At 42.2% G+C, this 25,769-nt stretch overlaps 1 long non-coding RNA gene across 1 annotated transcript in view; it reads left to right on the top strand.

The window, feature by feature from the left end:
• Nucleotides 1-24,177, top strand: part of LOC139767134 (uncharacterized) — a 95,869-nt gene extending 71,692 nt beyond the window's left edge. The window contains exons 3-5 of the long non-coding RNA XR_011717001.1: nt 11,328-11,547; nt 18,494-18,880; nt 22,119-24,177. This is a non-coding gene — a long non-coding RNA (uncharacterized lncRNA). The remainder of the gene's footprint in view (nt 1-11,327; nt 11,548-18,493; nt 18,881-22,118) is intronic.
• The last annotated feature ends 1,592 nt before the right edge of the window (nt 24,178-25,769 follow it).

The raw sequence follows: 25,769 nt of genomic DNA, 5'->3' as shown, positions 1-25,769 counted from the left end.
AACAAATGCCTTACATCCCTGGTAAAAACTTTTCACTGTTTCCAGCAACTTACTTCCCACACCATATACTGTTAAAATCTTCCACAAAGCATCCTTATCAACCCTATCTCACGCCTTCTCCAGATCCTTAAATGCTGCACACAAATCAATCTGTTGTTCTAAGTATTTCTCACACATTCTTCAAAGCATACACCTGATACACACATCCTCTACTACTTCTGAAAGAACACTGCTCTTCCCCAATCTGATGCTCTGTGCATGCCTTCACCCTCTCAATCAATACCCTTACACACACACACACACACATTAAGTTTTTTGAGAATGTGAACACATTCGAAAAAATTCTCATGGAAGGGAAGAACAAAGGTTCTTTGTTAACTTTTACGTTCTGGCTTATTATTTTGGCCACTATAGAAACGTTTCCTTGCTGTATTCTGACACTGCTTTCCTGAATATATCTCATTCCACATCCACTCCCCCTCACGTCATTTGCTCTTACATTTTGCCATTCTACACTCAATCTTTCCCGGTACTCCCTCACGCAAGTGTCCTTTCCAAGCTCACTTACTCTCACCATTCTCTTCTTCCCGATATTCTCTCTTCTTTTTTGAAAACCCCTACAAACCTTCACCTTCACCTCCACAAGATAGTGATCAGACATCCCTCCAGTTGCCCCTCTCAGCACATTAACATCCAAAAATTTCTAATAATACCATATGACCATCTCTGTCTTTGAACCAGGTATTTCCAATCAACTGTCTATTTTCATCATGCAAATCCACCTGATCCACACATCCTCTACCACTTCTGAAACCACACTGCTCTTCCCCAATCTGATGATCTGTACATGCCTTCACCCTCTCAATCAATACCCTCCCATTTAATTTCCCAGGAATACTCAACAAACATATACCTCTGTAATTTGAGCACTCACTTTTATCCCCTGTGCCTTTGTACAATGGCACTATGCAAGCATTCCGCCAATCCTCAGGCACCTCACCATGAGTCATACATACATTAAATAACCTTACCAACCAGTCAACAATACAGTCACCCCCTTTTTTAATAAATTCCACTGCAACACCATCCAAACCTGCTGCCTTGCCGGCTTTCATCTTCCGCAAAGCTTTCACTACCTCCTTTCTGTCTACCAAATCATTCTACCTGACCCTCTCACCTCGCACACCAACTCCACCAAAACACCTTATATCTGCCACTTTACCATCTAACACATTCAACAAACCTTCAAAATACTCACTCCATCTCCTCCTCACATCACCGCTACCTGTTATTACCTCCCCATTAGCCCCTTTCACCGATATTCCCATTTGTTCTCTTGTCTTACGCACTTTATCTACCTCCTTCCAAAACATCTTTTTATTCTCCCTAAAATTCGGTGATACTCTCTCACCCATCTCTCATGTGCCCTCTTTTTCACCTCTTGCACCATTTTCTTGACCTCCTGCCTCTTTCTTTTATACATCTCCCAGTCATTTGCACTATTTCCCTGCAAAAATCGTCCAAATGCCTCTCTGTTCTCTTTCACTCATAATCTTACTTCATTCCACTACTCACTACCCTTTCTAATCTGCCCACCTCCCACGCTTCTCATGCCACAAGCATCTTTTGCGCAAGCCATCACTGCTTCCCTAAATACACACACACACACACACACACACACACACACACACACACACAAATATATATATATATATATATATATATATATATATATATATATATATATATATATATATATATATATATATATATATATATTATATCTATTATTTATTATACTTTGTCGCTGTCTCCCGCGTTTGCGAGGTAGCGCAAGGAAACAGACGAAAGAAATGGCCCAACCCCCCCCATACACATGTATATACATACGTCCACACACGCAAATATACATACCTACACAGTTTTCCATGGTTTACCCCAGACGCTTCACATGCCCTGCCTCAATCCACTGACAGCACGTCAACCCCGGTATACCACATCGCTCCAATTCACTCTATTCCTTGCCCTCCTTTCACCCTCCTGCATGTTCAGGCCCCGATCACACAAAATCTTTTTCACTCCATCTTTCCACCTCCAATTTGGTCTCCCTCTTCTCCTTGTTCCCTCCACCTCCGACACATATATCCTCTTGGTCAATCTTTCCTCACTCATCCTCTCCATGTGCCCAAACCACTTCAAAACACCCTCTTCTGCTCTCTCAACCACGCTCTTTCTATTTCCACACATCTCTCTTACCCTTACGTTACTCACTCGATCAAACCACCTCACACCACACATTGTCCTCAAACATCTCATTTCCAGCACATCCATCCTCCTGCGCACAACTCTATCCATAGCCCACGCCTCGCAACCATACAACATTGTTGGAACCACTATTCCTTCAAACATACCCATTTTTGCTTTCCGAGATAATGTTCTCGACTTCCACACATTCTTCAAGGCTCCCAGGATTTTCGCCCCCTCCCCCACCCTATGATCCACTTCCGCTTCCATGGTTCCATCCGCTGCCAGATCCACTCCCAGATATCTAAAACACTTCACTTCCTCCAGTTTTTCTCCATTCAAACTCACCTCCCAATTGACTTGACCCTCAACCCTACTGTACCTAATAACCTTGCTCTTATTCACATTTACTCTTAACTTTCTTCTTCCACACACTTTTCCAAACTCAGTCACCAGCTTCTGCAGTTTCTCACATGAATCAGCCACCAGCGCTGTATCATCAGCGAACAACAACTGACTCACTTCCCAAGCTCTCTCATCCCCAACAGACTTCATACTTGCCCCTCTTTCCAAAACTCTTGCATTTACCTCCCTAACAACCCCATCCATAAACAAATTAAACAACCATGGAGACATCACACACCCCTGCCGCAAACCTACATTCACTGAGAACCAATCACTTTCCTCTCTTCCTACACGTACACATGCCTTACATCCTCGATAAAAACTTTTCACTGCTTCTAACAACTTTCCTCCCACACCATATATTCTTAATACCTTCCACAGAGCATCTCTATCAACTCTATCATATGCCTTCTCCAGATCCATAAATGCTACATACAAATCCATTTGCTTTTCTAAGTATTTCTCACATACATTCTTCAAAGCAAACACCTGATCCACACATCCTCTACCACTTCTGAAACCACACTGCTCTTCCCAAATCTGATGCTCTGTACATGCCTTCACCCTCTCAATCAATACCCTCCCATATAATTTACCAGGAATACTCAACAAACTTATACCTCTGTAATTTGAGCACTCACTCTTATCCCCTTTGCCTTTGTACAATGGCACTATGCACGCATTCCGCCAATCCTCAGGCACCTCACCATGAGTCATACATACATTAAATAACCTTACCAACCAGTCAATAATACAGTCACCCCCTTTTTTAATAAATTCCACTGCAATACCATCCAAACCTGCTGCCTTGCCGGCTTTCATCTTCCGCAAAGCTTTCACTACCTCTTCTCTGTTTACCAAATCATTTTCCCTAACCCTCTCACTTTGCACACCACCTCGACCAAAACACCCTATATCTGCCACTCTATCATCAAACACATTCAACAAACCTTCAAAATACTCACTCCATCTCCTTCTCACATCACCACTACTTGTTATCACCTCCCCACTTGCGCCCTTCACCGAAGTTCCCATTTGCTCCCTTGTCTTACGCACTTTATTTACCTCCTTCCAGAACATCTTTTTATTCTCCCTAAAATTTAATGATACTCTCTCACCCCAACTCTCATTTGCCCTTTTTTTCACCTCTTGCACCTTTCTCTTGACCTCCTGTCTCTTTCTTTTATACATCTCCCACTCAATTGCATTTTTTCCCTGCAAAAATCGTCCAAATGCCTCTCTCTTCTCTTTCACTAATACTCTTACTTCTTCATCCCACCACTCACTACCCTTTCTAATCAACCCACCTCCCACTCTTCTCATGCCACAAGCATCTTTTGCGCAATCCATCACTGATTCCCTAAATACATCCCATTCCTCCCGCACTCCCCTTACTTCCATTGTTCTCACCTTTTTCCATTCTGTACTCAGTCTCTCCTGGTACTTCCTCACACAGGTCTCCTTCTCAAGCTCACTTACTCTCACCACCCTCTTCACCCCAACATTCACTCTTCTTTTCTGAAAACCCATACAAATCTTCACCTTAGCCTCCACAAGATAATGATCAGACATCCCTCCAGTTGCACCTCTCAGCACATTAACATCCAAAAGTCTCTCTTTCGCACGCCTGTCAATTAACACGTAATCCAATAACGCTCTCTGGCCATCTCTCCTACTTACATAAGTATACTTATGTATATCTCGCTTTTTAAACCAGGTATTCCCAATGATCAGTCCTTTTTCAGCACATAAATCTACAAGCTCTTCACCATTTCCATTTGCAACACCGAACACCCCATGTATACCAATTATTCCCTCAACTGCCACATTACTCACCTTTGCATTCAAATCACCCATCACTATGACCCGGTCTCGTGCATCAAAACCACTAACACACTCATTCAGCTGCTCCCAAAACACTTGCCTCTCTTGATCTTTCTTCTCATGCCCAGGTGCATATGCACCAATAATCACCCACCTCTCTCCATCAACTTTCAGTTTTACCCATATTGATCGAGAATTTACTTTCTTACACTCTATCACATACTCCCACAACTCCTGTTTCAGGAGTATTGCTACTCCTTCCCTTGCTCTTGTCCTCTCACTAACCCCTGACTTTACTCCCCAGACATTCCCAAACCACTCTTCCCCTTTACCCTTGAGCTTCGTTTCACTCAGAGCCAAAACATCCAGGTTCCTTTCCTCAAACATACTACCTATCTCTCCTTTTTTCACATCTTGGTTACATCCACACACATTTAGGCACCCCACTCTGAGCCTTCGAGGAGGATGAGCACTCCCCGCGTGACTCCTTCTTCTGTTTCCCATTTTAGAAAGTTAATACAAGGAGGGGAGGATTTCTGGCCCCCCGCTCCCGTCCCCTCTAGTCGCTTTCTACGACACGCGAGGAATACGTGGGAAGTATTCTTTCACCCCTATCCCCAGGGATAATATACATATATACATACATATACACATACACACACATATACATACATACGCACATATACACACACACACACATACATATATATACATATGAGAAAATGCAAGAAACAATTTAGAAAACTGAAACTTCTAGCTTGAAATGAATGAAAAAAAGAATGTCACATAATGGTTCAACCTCTGGCTATGGAAAAAAGGAAATGTATAATTTATTTACACAAACGTCAATAGCAGTTCTCATCAATTTAACCACTGTATCAATAAGTTTCAATGTCTAAGCTACATTTTTCTCCAATTTCACTATTTTCCTTCACATTTTCAATTGTGTCTGAAGGTTCTACTTCAAGAGTGATTGTTTTTCCAGTAAGGGTCTTCACATCTTGGTTACATCCACACACATTTAGGCACCCCACTCTGAGCCTTCGAGGAGGATGCTTTACTTGTGGTGCTGACTTCCCTCTTTAAATTTGATCGCCGTTTCCCGCGTAGTTCACTTTCGTACAGCCTTTTCGCCGTGCTAGGCGCGGCAGTCGAACCACATCTAATCCAGGTGTTCATCCTACTCTTAGGTGCTGTTTATAAGAAAGGAGGCCGGGAAGGGGCGCTGAACCACACGGATTAGGCTCCCTGGATGTGCGGTCTGTGAGGGCCTCTGTGTGGATCTTAGTTTTTCTTGCTAATCTTCAAATATTTGACTCCTCTCAGCCCAGAGGAAATACCGAAGAATGTAAACACCGACAGACCATCAGCTCTTTTCGAGGTTCTTTGTGATACCAACTTCTTGCAGATGCCAGCGGTTTGTTCCTGCCATTCATATATATATGTGTGTGTGTGTGTGTGTGTGTGTGTGTGTGTGTGTGTAAATGTAAAAAAAAAAATTTAATAGGTTTGGCAGAGAAAAGAGTCAGGTTAGTTGGGGTGTGAGCTTGAATTGAGAAAACCTGAAGGAATGAAGTGTCTTAGAGACCTGGGAGTGGACATAAATGCTAATGGATCATGGAAGATGAGGTGAGGCATAGGATAGGTGAGGGAGCGAAGGTTCTGGGAACAGTGAGCAGTGTTTAGAAAGAGAGATCACTGTCATTGAAGACGAAAATGGGTATTTTTGAAAGTATAGTAACCCCGACGGTGTTGTAGGGATGCGAGCCATGTACGAAAAAGGGTGAATGTATTGGAAATTAAGCGTTTGAGGACATTACTGGTGTGAGGAGGATTTCAATGAGTTTACATGAGAAAGACAGACAACAGGAGACCTGACTGGCCCACGACTGACGTATGTCTGATAAAAAAAATAAGGATATTAACTTGACAAGAAAATGCAATTCCGCTCTGCAGTTTTTTAAGCTATCACCGACTCCCCTTTGCTGCACATTAGCCTTCTACTGTCTCCGTTACCGCTGTCGTTTGTTTATTTCTGGCGTTTTTTCTCAGAGTATTCCTGAATTTATAATATATTTGTCTAAACGACTTTTGTTGCATTCACTATGTCTGACGGAAATTTATTCCAGTGCTCAACACACCTGTAGGAAAAGGAGCTTTTTTCCACGTCCGTACTACATCTTTTAGCTTTGAGTTTTATTCCATTTGTCCTGGTAACCTTATTTTCTTGTATTTCGAAAAAATGTTCATGGTTTACTTTATCGAATTTGTTCAGAATTTTTGAACACTTGGGTTAAGTCGCCGCTAAGTCTACGTTTTATGGACCTCTTATCCAATCGATTTACCCTCTCTTCGTCTGTCAGATTTCTAAGGGATGTTGTCAATTTTGACGCGCGTCTTATTTTTTATACTTTGGGGACCAAAACTGGACTGCAGATTTAAGGTGTGGTCTTACTAGAGAATTACAAATTTGTGAAACAATTGGTTGCCTTTTTTACTTGCTGCTTAACACTACTAATGTATTTCAGATTGTTGCTAATGACAACTCCAAGGTCCTTTTCTTCATTTACTTTAGTTAGAGAGTTTCTGAATAGTTTGTAGTCGTAGCGTATATTCACGTCTCCAAAATGGATAACTTTTCACTTGTTTACATTAAACTTCATTTGCTATCTGCCTGACCACTCTGCTAGTAAGTCAAGATCTCTTTGAATCTTTTCGTAGTCCTACCTGTTTATAGCTCTACCTCCTAGTTTAGTATTGTCAGCAGATTTGGAGATCTTAAATATGAGACCGAGTTCTAGGCCATTAATATATATCATGAAAAGAATTGGGCCTAGGACTGACCGACCCCTGTGGTACACTTTTCGTTACGTCTGGCCAATCTGAGGCTTCGCCGTTTAACGCTACACGCTGCTTTCTTCCGGTAAGCCAGTCTCTGATCCCTGTACAGAGTTCTTCACCGATTCCGTGTGCTTTGAGTTTATGCAAAAGTCTCTCGTGAGGTACTATATCGAAAGCCTTTTGGAAATCTACTAATACTACATCAGACGTTAATTTTTCTTCCCAGTTACGATAAATAACATTAAAACATTCCAGCAAATTTGTCGGCAGGATCTTTTCTTGCGGAAACCGTGTTGGTTGTCCGATATGATTTTGTGATCTAGAAACGTGACAATTTTATCTCGTATTATTTTTTTCCATCATTTTACCTAACATTGACGTAAGGCTAATTGGGCGGTAGTTCAAGGCACACTTTTTGTCTTCTCTTTCATATATAGGAGTAACATTTGCTAGTTTACAGTTAGTTGGCACCTGACCATCCGATAGAGATTTGTTGAATGATTTTGATACGTGGTATATCAGCTGTCTCCTGACCTCTTTTAAAAATCATGGAGCTAAGTTATCTGAGCCGTTGGATTCGTTAGGATTTAATTCGTTCAGGTATATAAGTATTTCAGAGCTCTTTATTTCTCTAACCTTCAACTCTTCTTCATCAAATTCTTGAAACATTTTCATTGGTTGTGGTATTCGAGATGTCTCTTCAGTTGTGAATTCGGAGTTGAAAGAATAATTTAGTACGGTAGCCTTTTCCTTGTCGTCAGTAGTTAACGTGTCATGTTCGTTTCATAATGGTCCATTTCTCTCTTTTACTGCCTTCTTTTGTCTCATATATTTGAAGGATTCCTTTGGATTATCCTTAACTTTAAAGAAAAATCTTTTTTTCATCCACCCTCTTCGGATTTTTATTGAGTCCTGGCGATTTGCATCGGTTCCCATTGATTTGAATGTCTATGTTTTCTTCTTTTCACAAATTAGTCCTTCTGTTCTCTTATTCATCCATGATGGTTTTGGAATATTGCAAGTTCTCTTTGTATTTCATGGAATATGTTTATTTTCAATCTCGAGTGATGTGTTTTTGAAATCTTTCCAATTTTCCCCTATTGTGTGACCGTCAAGTTTTGTCCAATTGGTACTGCAAATTTCGTGTCTAATATTTTCAAAATTTGCTCGCCTGTAGTGTGGGATCAAGAGTTTGTTGTCATTTATTTCATAATCCAAATCTATCTCTGATCCAATCAAACTATGATCGCTGTTTGACAAACTATCACCGACTTCGCAAGAGTTGATTAAGTTTGTGTCACTGGTGAGGCCAAGATCAAAAATGTTTTGACCTTTAGTTGGTTTTTTAATTAATTGTTCTAGAAAAGCGTCTTCAACCATTTCTGTTAGTCTCGTTCCCTCTCGGTCACCTGTTAGCGAGTTCCAGTTTTTGTTTGGACTGTTGAAGTCTCCTAGTATTATAATCTCTTTACTGTTTATCATAGTTTTGATTTCATTGTATAGCATCTTATCGTCGTCTCCTTTTTGCTTAAGAGGTCTGTAAATAACGCCGAGACGTAGTTTACTTATGAACTTGTCGGTAATATCAATATAAGAGAGTCGTAAGTGTGTGTGTGTCTGCTTAATACCACTTAGATTATCAACGTAGATCAAAGCTCCACCATCTACCCTGTACTTCATAGGATATAAGTTCATCGCGTTTCGTATTGATGCTCCGGGCATTTGTATATATTGAATTTATTTTCCTTGGAGTTATGGAGAGAATAACTGAGGAGAAATAGACGAAGAGGATATATGTGTCAGAAGTGAAGAGGACAAGGGGAAGGGAGAAGACCGAATTGGAGATGGATGATGGAGTGAATAATATTTTTTGAGTGCTTGGGTCTGAATATGCAAGAGGTGTGCAAGGGATAGAGTATATTGGAGCTATGTGCTACAGGGGGATCGACGTGCTGTCGATGAGGCAGCCGAGGTAAACCAAGAAAAGGCCCGTGGAGCCTGGTTCCTCGCTACAGTGAATCACAAGATCCATAGCAACCAACTCTGGCACACATTAAAGAGAAAGCACTCATCGCTGTGGTTCAGCCACGACTCGTGAAGAAATCCAATAACAATGCACACACACACGCTCATGAGACATTGCTCAAAACTCAGCCACAAACCAAGTGCCCGCCGACTCTTCACTCCCACTGACACAAGCAACGGTATTAAGACCTTGAAGAACTCTCCTAATACAGGTCTTGACGACATATGGAACTACATAAAACAAGCACTTACAGATGCCCACAACTACTCCAGGATACACAACAAAATCCCTGACATCTGAAAGCTTGTCAAGATCATACCAGTCCTAAGAACGCTCCAAATCACCTAACTCCCCCACCTCCTACCGCCTTATATATTACATCTGTTCCCAGTACCCACACTCGGTGAAATATTACGTTCAAAGCATCCCTCTCTCACCCACTTCAGTCTATACACACTGCCGCCACACTACACACTGACTTCGTACAACCAGAACCCCCTCCTGCACAGTAGTAGTGGCAATAAACATTAGTCAAGCATGTGTCCCTCAACATATCCTCACACATAAAATACTTGACACAACCCTTCATGAAATTGGCAAAAAGTGTTTTGCCTTCTTAATTGCCGACCGCCATGTCAAAGTCACTCAGTGGTTTCATCTCTAAGACACCTAAACTCTACAGTGGAGTTCCCCAAGGAACAGTTCTTCCTCCAGTTCTCTTTAGTCTCTTCTTACCTGAAGATCCTTTTGAATGCAGACGACCTCACATTCACATCACAACAGCCTGACACCAAAGTAGCAACAGAAGTATGCAGCATAACATTAAACAGGTGGAACAATGGTTCACCCGAAACAGAATGTCTTCATCTCTACAGAAGTCTTCAGTCACTCTTTTAACCCCAAACGGACGAATCCAGGTCACCACCTCCAGTCATCATCAGTGGACAGTCTCTCCTACAACGCAAAGTACCGACCATTGTAGTCATCACACACGAAACACATATGCCCTTCACTCCCCACACAAATAACATCAATACAAAAATTTACACAAAGACTGAATGCCTTCAGAACACTACCTGGCACGAAATTTGGGCAAAAAAAAAAAAAGATTTCCCTCGACATTCTATACAAACAATTCATCCCCTTCACTTTGAACTATGCCTCACCTGCCTTGTCTTCCACCCTCTTTAAAGTGAATATAACCTTCAAACCTCACGAATTAGTGCACTTAATCACTGGCTGCCTAGCAACCACAAACCCTCAAAACATTTACATTGAAACAAATATCCTCCCAATACAGTCCCACCCCAACATGCTCGGTAATCAGTTCTATGAAACAGCACAAGATCTTCCCCACCCAAACTACTGTATAACTACCCTTCAACCTCCATGCAGAAATAAAAAGCTTTGCACCTTGTCTCACACTTCAGTAACCTCTACTCACAGATCTCCCGACTCCCAACAAATATAACACATACACACTGACACAACAAGCACTAAACAACCGACCTCCCCACTCAGTCTCACAATCCAACCCACCAGACGTACACCCATCTAAAACTACATTACTTAGAAGAAAACGAGTCACTCTCTCCCGCTTACGCTTTGTTTGTCAACAGTCACCATGACACCACCAACACCGTTTCACCATATCCCAAGACCCATCGTGCCAACGATGCAACTACCATAAAGAAGACACCGAGCACTTTCTCCTCAGTCGCCCTACACTCTACACACACATCACAACATAACACTTTATGACCTGGAGTCACGGCCGGTGGACTTAGCCAGCTTCCTGGGTGCTCCAGGGACATCTTAATGATAAAAGAGACTCTTGAGGCAGAAAGGTAAGTATACATCAAACGCATTTGCGCCGCTTATAAACGAGATATTAAAGTTCAGGGTTGTGGTTTGTGTCGGTAAGTGTCCTGGGTAATCCCCTGTCCCTCGCCGGGGAATTTTCAAGGCCATGTTGTTTATCTTCCAGACACAAGGTTGGTCACAGTGTCAGTGTTGGACGGAAGCAAATACCTACTTTACATGTGGCCTCCACACATTGTACCGTCATCACCCAGGAACTTTCATCCTTGATCTCAGCGGGAAGGTGATCATTCGATACAATTCTCTTCAAGTTGCATTCATTGTGGCCAAACTGAGCAAGATCCAGGATGCTAAGTCCTTCAAATATAGGTCAACACTATTTCAAGGTTAGTACCTGGTGAGTAATTGTTCTCGTGTGCAGAATGGTACGATCTTTGGGTAAGAAGGTGCGACCCTTGAGCACGATAGAACGACCCTTAGGTATGATACCGAAGCTTTTATGTCCAGCTCTTCATACCCAGGAGTCGTTCAGTCTTGTTCAAAGGCCTAAGAAAAGAGGCAGACTCTCACCAGCACTTTACTGCTGACGCTAACGTGGCTAACACAACCCAGCTGCCACTCCTGTCCACCTGTGTGTACAGTAACTCACGTGCCAGTACTCCCGCCAGTAACTGTCTACTGTTCGCCGTCCACAAGAGAGTAACAATAGTAACCAAGAAGGTAACACAACCTCTTCTTGCAGCCGCTCCCTCATCTCTGCTTCATCTTCCACTTTCTCTCAATAAGTACACTGTGTAACACAATTTTTGTGACCAGGACAGTGATATTTTGAAATGTACCTATTTCCATGTGGACAACGGACGAATTTGCGCATTTTTATTCACATAGGCAGAAAAACAACAACATATGAATCAAAATCAACATGTATTTACGCTAATGTTAAACCAAAGTGATCACAGAAGATTTAGCAGTGAGTAGTTTTTCGAGATTTACGATTGTAAATCACTTTCACGAATCAGACTCCAAATATTATCTCCCATCATGTTCTCGTTATATGTCCCTTGGTAGCGGAGTTCAAAGTCCTGTATATCCTGGTGGAAGCACTCGCCTTGCTCCTCCAAATACGCTCCAGTGTTCTTCTTGAGATTATCAAGATGAGCGTCAAGATATGGACTTTGAGGGACATCCTGCAGCCCATTTTGCCGTAGTTCTTCACCAAAGTCTCAACCAACTCCACATAGTTTTCGTCATTGTGATTGCCCAGGAAGTCCCAAACCACAGTGACAAAGCTGTACCAAGCTACTCTCTCCTTCCTAGTGAGCTTCTTGGGGAATTCCTTGCACTTCAGGATCTTCCTTATCTGTGGTCCGACGAAGACACTGGCTTTGACCTTTGCCTCAAACAGCTTAAGGAAGAAGTCTTGAAGGTACTTGAAGGCTGCAGACTCCTTATCTACAGTTGTGACAAATTGTTTCATGAGGTCTAATTCTATGTGCAGTGGTGGCATCAACACCTTCCGAGGGTCCACCAGTGCCTCCCACTTGACATTGTTCATCCCTACAGAGAATTCGGTCCGCTGTGACCAGTCCCACCTGTGGTAGTGCACCGCGGTGTCCCTGCTGTTCCAAAGGCAAAGATAGCAAGGAAACTTGGTAAAGCCGCCTTGGGGACCCATCAGGAATGCCATCATTTTGAACTCTCTGATAACCTCCCAGCTGTACTCATTATACATCAAGGTGTCTAGCAAGGTCTTGACACTCTTGTATTCTTCTTTGAGGTGCACCGAGTGAGCCACGGGAAGAGATGGGTACTAGTTTCCGTTGTGGAGCAGCACAGCTTTGAGGCTCCTGGATGAACTGTCAATAAAGAGGCGTCACTCGTTCGGGTTACAGGCGATTCTGATTGCCTCGGACAGAGTGGTTACATTGTGGCAGAAGCAGAGCCCATCTTGACGGGTGAAGAAGCTGGAAAAACCTATGTGACGCTTCATCTGATTTGCGATTTGCACACTTTCATCCAACAAGTTCCATTGCTTGAGCTTAGACGTCAAAAGCTCGGCATTGGACTTTGTGAGACCAAGATCTCTGATCAAGTCGTTGAGGTGTTTCTGATTGGGGTAGTATGGGTTCCTCTCCTCAGCTGCAACTCTGAAATTGTAATCTGGATCTACAACGTCTTCCTCCCCCTCTGACATGCTGGTCTGTTCTGACGACGGCTGCTCTCTCTCCGGAGGAGTGGGTACGGGGAGCTCAGGGCCGTGTGGCACCGGGGCAATGGATGATGGAGGGACCAGATACGTGATAGCAGGTGCAGTCTTGCCAGTCCGACGTTTGGAAAGGTTCACCATCCAATTGCTTGCGTGGTTGGTGGGTTCCCGCTAAATTCTTGGGATAGCTAACTTCATGGCTCTCTTTTGCCCTCTGTAACATCCTGCAAAAGAACAATATAAAATTGTGATTAAGAAAAAAAAATCTCTATGAATTTATTTCACCCATGACTAATGTGTAAGAGATCCTCTCAATATATTCCATATATGATTTTTTTTAACATTGAAGAAAAAATTTTAAATTCATATTTTGAAAAATTCTAAAAATGTTATAACAAAATTCCGCCATCCAAACGACCAGCAATCGTGTATCTTACCTTCCAGAGTTTCATGCAGTGTTCGCAGGTGAAATGAGGTGGCCAGAATTTCTCTTAATCCCCGACAGTCATGGCAAGATATGCCTTGCAAGCGTCGCACATCTTAGCTGATGCTGTCACGCTGTACTCTTCCCTCTTGTTTTGGTAAATTGGCCGCAGACATAGCATGATGTGTCTGCTGGATGCTTGCGGCCTCTAGATACCATTGTAGGAAATTGGATGTAAATGTTTTCATTTAGGCAGCTAGATCTAAACTGAACTGGTTGGCTTAAGGCACTTATATCTATGCTACTATCTAGATTACGGGAAACATATAGAAAGTATTATATCAGCTACTCAATACTGAATCTATCTGGAATGTTCTGAAAAATAGGTAAATATCAAAATATCACGGTCTTGATCACAAAAGCAAAGTTTCAAGGGAATGATAGCCATTTTCTATACTTTTTAGACATAATCGATTAGAAAATAACACTCATTACCCAGGAACAAAGACGTGAAAATTTGTTACACAGTGTTATGGACACGGGTCGTGCTTCCACTTTTGTTCATATATTCCCCTGGCCTAACTCATAAGCACAACATTCCACATACTTACCACGTTCTCGTGATTTTACACACACACACACACACACACACACACACACACTTTACCTGGCATGATCTAGGTTATGTGTATGTGTATTTACATAGGAGTAAAGACATGGTAGATACATTTACAAGGTTAAGAAGACGGGGCAAAACAAGTGTAATGCTCTCTCCCCGTCAAACACAAGTAGTAATCACACATACACACACTGCTCATATCCTACATAAGGCCAACATTAGAATAAGCTCTCAAGAAGCACAGAGATAATAGTGAAGGTCCAGAGAAGGGCAATATAGATGGCAGCAGAAGTAAGAGAGCTAAGTAAAAGGTAAAGGCTTAAGGCTTTAAATTTGTCCACCTTGGAAGAGGGAAGTAGGCAGATTATCATTACATGAAGGTTGGTTCACTACACAAGCATACAGTCTTTCATATAGTAGTGTTTACTTACTAGACGCAAGAAAGTGGATACGATCTTAGAATTTCAAGGATCTTGTTATTAGCAATAAGGTGTTGTGCCATGTCTTGCAAGGTTTGTTTGCACTTACCTCTAAAAAGCTCTATTTCTCCACAGTCTGTCTATAATCTTTACAGTTCACGTGATCAACATCTCCAGACAGGTCAAAGCGCCAAAGTTTGAGACGGGAGTCCCTGTCTTTATTGTGGCTTTCGATCTTCCGTATCTCTAAAATTTCTTTGTGCTTTTCTTTACTGCCTAGGTCATCTGCCTCTTAATGTGTTTTGTTATTTTTCTAGTTAACGTCCGTACTTGGTCTGACTTGACAGTATCAAGTGACTCAATTTCTTCCTTTATTTGTCCATCTGACAATAAACATGACAGAGTCCGTCAAATCTGTGGCCCCCTAGTCCCCGGCGTCATGGGGTGCTAAGACTCTCCGGGTTTCTACCTGACGTAGATCTACCTGTCAATGAGATGGAAGGCTCTAGCAGTAGTGGTACCGGCACCTCCCGTGACCTTTTCCTCTGTGTTAGACATTAGTCTTTTTCTGTTAACTATACCAACATTTGAGGTCTCTCTAGTAACCACTCCTCAGTTAAACACCATCTGTGCAGTACCTCTTCTCTCTACGACACAGTTGTCGAATGGTGTTCTCACTAGTCCCTTTTTTATACCTGACTACAACCTTCACTCACACTTCGGTTCATAGGTTGTGTTTGTACTTATTCCAATATCAACACACCTGTTGCACGCCTCAAGGACCTTGAGTCCCCAAACTTTAATGTTATATGGCTCAAGGTCTGTCTTCCTCCTGCCACACTTTTCCTCTTGTTCTACTTGCTCTCCTTATTCTACTAATTCTATATCCTTCTTCGACTCTCTAAACTCCTGCCATGAGAGTGTGACATCCTCTCACCCGTAAGCCGAGATCCCCTGCCTTGGGAATTTCAACGTTCACCATAGGGAATGGTTGAATTCCTCCCATACGGATAATGGAGGGATGGAAGCCCTCACGTTCTCCATTCTCAATTATTTAGAACAAATTATCTTCCACCCCGCCCATATACCTGACCGCTGTGACCACTCTCCTAATATTTTGGATTCATTTTTCACCTCAGGTCCATCCCACTGTATATACTCAATATCACACCCAATTGGTCTATCTGATCACACTCATTAATGTATCCATTCTAACAGCACCTCCCCTTCCAGCAGTCCCTTTTGAGCGTTAGTACTGACACCTCAACAAAGCTGACTGGAATACTTACCTTCTTTTCTGACTTTTCTTTGGTAAATTACTGTCTCTTATGCGGTGATGCTTCTGTCTCCGCCAGACTCATAGCAGAAGTTATTCTTGCGGGAATGGAAGCATTTATCCCGTCTTCCTCCAAGACGACCTCTTCATCCCATCCATGGTTCAATTGTTCCTGCTCTAAGGCCATTCAGGCAAGGGACCAGGCATATCGGGCTTGGAAAAACTCTTTTTCGTCTGGCTCCCATTCAGCTTTTATCACTGCCCGTAATCGCTGCAAGCACGTTATCTGTAAGGTGAAGTATTCCTTTATTCGGAGGAAGTGCGGTAAAACTATTCGTCATGCACTGGTCTTTAGCTAAGGATATCTCTGACAAGGTCTGTCGCTGTACCTTTCCCCTCACTTTTCCGTTCTGACGGTACTATAGCTGTCTCTCCCGTAGACAAAGCAACTCTCTTTGGTTCCCATTTCTCCTTTAACTCCACCATGGATGACTCTTAACATTCCTTCATCCCCGATTTTCCTCTTACTAATCCTATGCCTCATCTCGTAATATCTTTTCGGACTCCGAAAAGGGCTTCTTTCTCTAGACACAAGCAAGGCTTAAGTTCCTGATGGCATCCATCCCCGTGTAATGAAAGAGTGTGCCTCTGCGCTTGCACCTGTGCTTGCTCGTCTGTTCCGTTTCTGCATAGAAAACAAAATTTTCCCTTCTCCTTGGAAACATGCATCGATACATCCCATCCCTAAGAAGGGTTGGCATTCTGACTCATCTATCTATCGTCCTATTGCTTTGTCATCTACCATTTCCAAAGTCTTTGAATCCCTCCTCAATTCCCATATCCTTAAACACCTCGAAAATCATAGCCTTCTCTCTGATCACCTGTATGGCTTTCGTAAGGGGAGATCCGCTGATATTCTTTCCTATCTTACTAATGAAAGATTTGGGGAGTCATGTGTACTGACCCTTGATATATCTAAGGCTTTTCATAGGGTGTGGCGTCGGGGTCTCATCTCTAAGCTTCCCTCTTTTGGCTTCCTTCCCCCACTTTGCTCCTTCGTATCTAGCTTCCTCTACGACCGATCCATCTCTGTGGTTGTTGATGGATCAGCCTCCCCCTTTTTTTTCCATCAAAGCGGTGTCCCTCAATGTTCTGTCCTGTCCTCATACTTTTTCTCCCTTATTTCAACGATTTCCTCTCCACAGACAATCCGATGTTCTCATACCCTGACAACTCAACACTGCATTCATCCACATCCTTCACTTCTGCTCCCTCTTCTCTCACTCGATCTGCATCTCGACACAACTTCCTCAGTAAACTTAGACTTGGACAGGATATCTTATTGGGAGTACACAAAATCTTGTTAAGTTTGTGCCTCCAGGACCCAATTTCTACCCATCTCTCCATCAAAGGTTCTTCACAACTCTCATCTCTGACGGTTCAATAACTCCACCTCTTGACTCTGTGAACATACCTGGTATTACTCTAACATCCACTCTCTTTTGGAAACCCCATATTACGTGAATAGATAAGTCTGCCTCTAAGAATCCGGGTGTCCTGTTTAGATGTCGAAACTTCTCTTCTGAACAGTTGCTCCGTTTATAGTAAGGGTTTATTCATCCTTGTATGGAGTACTGCTCCCTCATTTGGGGTGGTTCTGGTTCTTTATCCTTGCTTGACAGTGTTGAATTGAAAGCGGTCTGACACATAAACTATCTCTGGCTAACTTCCAAACTTGACTCCGCTGCCCTACGCCACAATGTTTGTTCAATTTCCCCTCTTGTATAGATATTACTTTGGTTTTTGCTCCCTAGAGTTGGCTGCTTGTGTGCCCCCGCCACTAGCTAGACCACACAATACTCTGCAAACTGCTGCGTCACATGATTATTGTGTGGCCATCGGCCATTTTGATACCTGCTTCTTTCCCTACACGTCGAAGCTTTCGAACTCCTTGTCTTCTCATGCTTTTCCCAATAACTATGACCTGGCACATTTCAAAAGACAGGTCTTTCACTTACTCCAAGATTCGTAAACACTTTCCCTTGTCTTTTCTTCTACCACTTAATAATTCTGTAATTCAATTAAGGCCCGGCCTTGATGCAGACTTTTGTACGTGAGTGGAACCTTCTTCATAAAAAAAGAAAAAGTTGTTACGACCTAACAGTACTGAGTAAGACAAACAAAATTTAAGCTGACTGCTATCCAGATTATATCAAAAGTTTTGTCCACTGGAGAAAAATGGAGTGACCACTCTTTGCAAATACAGTATTCATTTCCTGTCATTCGAAGTTTCATAAGAAGAGTTACCAATTTTCAGAGCGCACCTACACCACACAAAGGTTGGGATAATGAAACACGAATTACGAAAGCTTCTCTCTTCTGCCTCAGGTTTGAATCGTGAGAGTGTGACCGACGGTGGCCTGCCGTCTCCACCGGAGTCCCTGGTACATCCCCACGAGCATCATATTCACCAGAAGTGGCCCGAGTGCTTGGGCAGTGTCTGAGGCACGTCACGTCACCCGGGTTCCAGTAATCCCTCCCCTAGTGTTTGCCTGAGCCCTTGGGTGTACGCCGGGCTTGGTCTCCCTCCTTTGTGGACCACTCGGGGCGAGCGCAAGGAGGACCGCCAATGTCACCTGCACTTCCTTTCCTACTACGTGTGTGTTTGTCACCGCCAGTCATTCATGCGTGTCATCATGCACCACGTGAGTCTCGAAGGCGATGACTTTCAAGACTGTGAGAGCGAACGCACGGGCGGTTGACTGCACCGAGAGTGTAAGTTGTAGCCATTTTGATTTTTACCGCAAGAGCGGCTGTCATATTGTGCACTCCTACCCATCCTGTGGGCGGTGGCGCAAAAGAGGCTACGGAGAGCACCAAACGTCCAGCGACTCGACTGCTGACCATCAGTGATTGAAAGACATTATAGGGTACAGGATAACATGGTTTGGGCAACACGCTGATGAAAATTTGACAGTGTACATGGTAAGTGAAGTTTACCACAGCTGAACAACACTGGCTGGATTACGTATCAAGATAATAACAGAAGAACTATTGACAATTAGCAAAGTTATGATACTAAATTATCCGAGGTAGACCAGTGTTGCGAATGAAGTGATTGTACACATCTTATAGTGTTAGGCAAGTATCATCTCTCAACTCGGTTATTTCACAACAGTCAAGGATGTTATGCTCAACGTTTAGCAGTGATTTTGTTGGCAAAGTTTATCCAGAGGAGAAGCAAACCCTCATCATGTATTTACATCCCAGCCGAAGTCGGCCGACAACATCAAGGTGTCTACTAATCCTATAGGTGGAATTATATATATATATATATATATATATATATATATATATATATATATATATATATATATATATATATATATACACCACATCGTTCCAATTCACTCTATTCCTTGCACACCCCTCACCCTCCTGCATGTTCAGGCCTTGGTCGCTCAAAGTCTTTTTCACTCCATCCTTCCATCTCCAATTTGGTCTCCCGCTCTGACACACATATCCTCTTTGTCAATCTTTCCTCACTAATTCTCTCCATAAGTCCAAATCATTTCAACACAGCCTCTGCTGTCTCAACCAGACTCTTTATATTTCCACATATATATCTTACCCTTTCATTACTTACAAGATCAAACCACCTCATACCACATATTGTCCTCAAACATTTAATTTCCAACACATCCACCCTCCTCTGTAAAACCCTTTCTACAGCCCATGACTCGCAAACATATAATATCGTTAGAACCACTATTCCTTCCAACATACCCATTTTTGCTCTCCGAGATAAAGTTCTCTCCTTCCACACATTCTTCATCGCTCCCAGAACTTTCACTTCCCACCCCCACCCTATGATTCACTTCCGCTTCCATGGTTCCATCCGCTGCCAAATCCACTCCTAGATATCTAAAACACTTCACTTCCTCCAGTTTTTCTCCATTCAAACTTACATCCCAATTTACTTGTTCCTCAACCCTAGTGAACCTAATATTCTTGCTCTTATTCACACTTACTCTCAACTTTCTCCTTTCACACACTTTTCCAAACTGTCACCAACTTTCTCATTCGAATCAGCCACCAGCGCTGTATCACCGGCGAACAACTGACTCACTTCCAAAGTCCTCTCATCACCAACAGACTGCATACTCGACCCTCTCTCCAAAACTCTTGCATTCACCTCCCTAACCAACCCATCCATAAACAAATTAAACAACCTTGGGGACATCACACACCCCTGTCACAGACCAACCTTCACTGGGAACCAATCACTCCCCTTTCTTCCTACTCGTACACATGCCTTACATCCTTCGTAAAAACTTTTCACTGCTTCTGGCAGCTTACTTCCCACACCATATCCTCTTGAAACCTTCCACAAAGCATCTCTATCAACCCTATCAGAGGCTTTCTCCAGATCCGTAAATGCTACATACAAATCCATCTGTTTTTCTAAGTATTTCATATTATGCATTCTTCAACGTAAACACCTGATCCACACATCCTTTACCACTTTTGAAACCACACTGCTCTTCCCCAATCTGATGCTCTGTGCGTGCCTTCACCCTCTCAATTAATACCCTCCTATACAAAGTCAAGAATACTCAACAAACTTATACCTCTGTAGTTTGAACATTCACCTTTACCCCCTTTGCTTTTGTACAATGACACTATGCATGCATTCCACCGATCCTTAGTCACTTCACCATGATCCATACATATACTTAATATCCTTACCATCCAATCAACAACACAGCCACCCCCTTTCTTAATGAATTCTACTGCAATACCATCAAACCCGCCGCCTTGCCGGATTTCATGTTCCGCAAAGCTTTCACCACCTCTTCTCATCTCACTTTGCACACCACATCGACTCTATCATCAAACACATTCAACAAACCTTCAAAATACTCACTCCATCTCCTTACTTCATCACTACCTGTTATTACCCCCCCCCCCCCTTGCCCCCTTCACCAATGTTCCCATTTGTTCTCTTTTCTTACACACTTCATTTACCTCCTTCCAGAACATCTTTTCGTTCTCCCTAAAGTGTGATGATACTCTCTCACCCCAACTCTCATTTACCCTCTTTTTCAACCCTTGCACCTTCCTCTTGACCAGGCAGATGTTCTAGTTGTTCATCAGCTTCATCGTGCATTCTGAGCCAATATGAGATGGAACCTGCAGAAAGTGTACTCTAAACTGAGCATGAATGAATTTGTTATATCTGTGCGGCATGCTTCTCACAAAAGCATATTACAGTCATAGAGAAGTGAATCAAGCAGTTAATGATGAAAGAGAATCACTTACAATAATACTATCACACTTTGAGTCTTCAACATATCTAAGGGCCATAAGGATAGCAAATAGGTCTGTTTGGAGTGTGGATGACCAATTATTGAGAGTCTGATGTCTATGATGTACAAGTTGGGAGGTAGTGAAACACATGATTCACATGTGCATATGATATATGAAGATCCTCCAGGGCAGTACATTGTAATGTAGGTCTATACCATGATCCTCCAGAGTAGTATATTGTAATGTAGGTCTATACCATGATCCTCCAGAGTAGTACATTGTAATGTAGGTTTATACCATGATCCTCCAGGGCAGTACATTGTAATGTACGTCTATACCATGATCCTCCAGGGCAGTACATTGTAATGTAGGTCTATACCATGATCCTCCAGAGTAGTACATTGTAATGTAGGTCCATACCATGATCCTCCAGGGCAGTACATTGTAATGTACGTCTATACCATGATCCTCCAGAGTAGTACATTGTAATGTAGGTCTATACCATGATCCTCCAGAGTAGTACATTATAGCAGTTACTTTATCCTTCATATGAATGGTACAGTGATGTTCACCTCACATTTCGTATGCCTTACGGCTGCACGTACAACATGCTGGGGACTGACTCGTTGTACCATTGTCAAGTAACGCGTTAACAATGCATTACAAACAATGCTTCAAAGTGATTTTTGTCTTCTTTTTCCAGGCGGAGGGTATGAGCTGAAGGCTACACACCGTTTCCTTAGCTCATCTGCCCTAAACGTCTTGTGAGCTCTTGCCATAGCTGAGCACCTGCCATCCGCCATCTCGTCTGTATGTCATTCTTTTTTTCTCACTGCAGTCTAATTTGGCTTAATTTGTCAAAATTTCATACAAGTATCTTTTCTGAAATTAATTCGGCACTTTATATCAAACTTGGCAGGGATGGTTTCTAAGTTTTTCATTATTTTGTCTGGTGACCCCGACCATAATCCAAGATGGCTCCCACTAACGAGTATAAAAATCTCTTCAATTATCCAAAATTTATTAGTTTTGTAAAAGAATGAGCTCAATTTCAATTATATGTAAAGAATCGTAAGATGAACATTATATTATGGGTTTTTATGATAGATTTGTTTTTTCAATTTGTCTTTTCCATTTATTTTGAGCCAAGTCAGCGATACAGCCTTATGTAAGCTTATAATTGATTACATTGATCACTACATATTAAAGACATTCTTTACTCTTTATCTTCATAGTAATTACATTATCAATGTCAACAAAATGGATGTAACTAATAAATCGAGGAAATAATTTCTTCATTAAGTAGCTCTCGTTCTCTGGACTCAGCAGGTAACCTGATGGTCGAGGACTGGGTCTTTGGAGCCACAGCTTCGGAGGGACTTACCTTTATCATTGTGTGCCTTGAGTTCATACAGGAAAACTAGGAGAGGTGTGTGTGTGAGTAACAGAACAGACTTCGAGGAAGCATATGGCCAAATAGCAGAAGCCACCTTATGACTTTCCTATATAACTTTCCTTTCAGCATATTAATCCTGCAAGGTATTTTCTTTCTACCTGTTTTGCATTCAGGGTGTTGCCCGAAGTGTTGGGGGTGAAGAGGGGCTTTACTTTGCTATCCCTTTTGTCCACTGTTTTTAAGGGGACTGCATTTATCTTTGTGTAGTGTTAAGGCCAGACCACGTCACTTGGATCTTGGTTTTACGTGGTCTGTATATATGTAACTTTATGAAACTCTCTCTCCCAGATTGAAACTTGGATAATACTTTATTGGAGCTACCATCTTCACACAGAGTGTGTACCTCCAATGAATCTAATTATGTTAAAGATAAACATATTAGATACTTTTACCAGTGAACTAGTGAAGCAGTAAGTCATGTGTCTCTCAATAGGCCTATGTTGGAGTGCAGTTGCCTCAGTTTATAAACAAGTCAAAGACCACAGCAACTTCACGATTTCCATCATCACAATCAACCAGTGCTCATAGATACAAGAATTGTCCTATACTTACTACTGTTGCTGTCATACATAAAACTAAGCAGGAAAATACCAAAGTTTTCCCATAGTTATGTGTATGTGAACTACTATAATACTGTGACACAACCAACATGAAGATATTCATCACTTTAAGTTCATCTTTAAATTCATATGTCAAAACAGTATTACTGCAGTTCAACGAGCATGTAACTTTACATCACTTATTGCTCACTATCAAATATATAATGCATGTCAACACAATACTATTGTAATTCATTATTATTATTATACTTAGCCACTGTCTTCCGCATTAGCAAGGTAGCACAAGGAAACAGACAAAAGAATGGCCCAACCCACTCCCATACACATGTATATACATAAAGGCCCACACACGCACATATACATACCTATACATTTCAACGTATACATACATATATAAACATGTACATATTCATACTTGCTGCCTTCCATTCCCATCACATGAAATGGCACCCCTCCCCCCGCGCGCGCGCGAGGTGGCGCTAGCAAAACATAACAAAGGGCACATTCGTTCACACACAGTCTCTAGCTGTCATGTGTAATGCACCGAAACCTCAGCTCCCTTTCCACATCCAGGCCCCACGAAACTTTCCATGGTTAACCCCAGACGCTTCACATGCCCTGATTCGACGCCGGTATATCACATCATTCCAATTCACTCTGTTCCTTGTACGCCTTTCACCCTCCTGTATACTCAGGCCCCAATCGCTCAAAATCTTTTTCGCTACATCCTTCCACCTCCAATTTGGTCTCCCTCTCAACCACACCCTTTTTATTACCACACATTTCTCTTACCCTTTCATAACTTACTCGATCAAACCACCTCACACCACATATTGTCCTCAAACATTTCATTTCCAACACATCCACCCTCCTCCGCACAACCCTATCTATAGCCCATGCCTCACAACCATATAACATTGTTAGAACCGCTATTACTTCAAACATACCCATTATGCTCTCCGAAATAACGTTCTAACTTCCATACATTCTTCAACGCTCCCAGAACCTTCGCCCCCTTCCCCCACCCTGTGACTCACTACCACTTCCATGATTCTATCCGCTGCCATATCCACTCCCAAATATCTAAAACACTTCACTTCCTCCAGTTTTTCTTCATTCAAACTTATCTCCCAATCAACTTGTCCCTCAATCCTACTGAACCTAATGACCTTGCTCTTATTCACATTTACTCTCGGCTTTCTTCTTTCACACTTTTTATCAAACTCAGTCACCAACTTCTGCAGTTTCTCACCCAAATCAGCCACCAGCGCTGTATCGTCAGCGAACAACAACTGACTCTTCCCAAGCTCTCTCACCCACAACAGACTACATATTTGCCCCTCTCTCCAAAACCCCTGCATTCACCTCTCTAACAACTTCATCCATAAGCAAATTAAACAGCCATGGAGACATCACACACCCCTGCCGCAAACCGACATTCACTGGGAACCAATCAATCACTTTCCTCTCTTCCTACTCGTTCACATGCCTTACATCCTTGATAAAAACTTTTCACTGCTTCCAGCAACTTACCTTCCACACCATATACTCTTAATACCTTGCACAGAGCATCTCTATCATATGCCTTCTCCAGATCCATAAATGCTACATACAAATCCATCTGTTTTTCTAAGTATTTCTCACATACATTCTTCAAAGCAAACACCTGATCCACACATCCTCTACCACCTCTGAAACCACACTGCTCTTCCCCAATCTGATGCTATTATGTACATAGATAATAGATAATTTTACATCATGTAATATTCAAAATCACCACTAAATGTATAATGTATAAAACATAACATTTACTTAATGAAACTTCCTGTACTTATGTAGACTTCATTCATGTGCTTATCCAGAGCACTGCAATATCTAGGCCCTCCGTGATCTTAAGTTCTTCTATGATTAATCAACAACATACTATTATGACCCCCTAACTACGGAATTCAGCAATTGTGTATTTCACACATACAACAGTTGGAAAATATATGTAATGCTTTATTATGATTGTGGTGTAAATGAGGAAGCTAAAAGGGAGAAATGTATATAAATATATTCATACCTGTTTGCCGCTTCTCGCGTTAGCGCTAGGAACAGACAAAGAAAGAAAGGTCACATTCGCTCACATTGATTCCCTAGCTCTAATGTGTAATGCACTGAAACCAAAGCCCCCCCTATCCACACCCAGGCTCCATGGATCTTTCCATGGTTTACCTTGCCAATTCAGACCATTGACCCCTATACACCACATAATTCCCATTCGCTCCATCCCGTGCACACCTTTCACCCTCCAGCATGTTCAGGTCCCGATCATTCAAAATATTTTTGTTCCATC

This window comes from Panulirus ornatus, chromosome 59 (genome assembly GCF_036320965.1).
Source record: "Panulirus ornatus isolate Po-2019 chromosome 59, ASM3632096v1, whole genome shotgun sequence".
Classification (NCBI taxonomy): Eukaryota; Metazoa; Arthropoda; class Malacostraca; order Decapoda; family Palinuridae; genus Panulirus; species Panulirus ornatus.
This window is presented reverse-complemented; position numbering and strand designations above follow the sequence as displayed.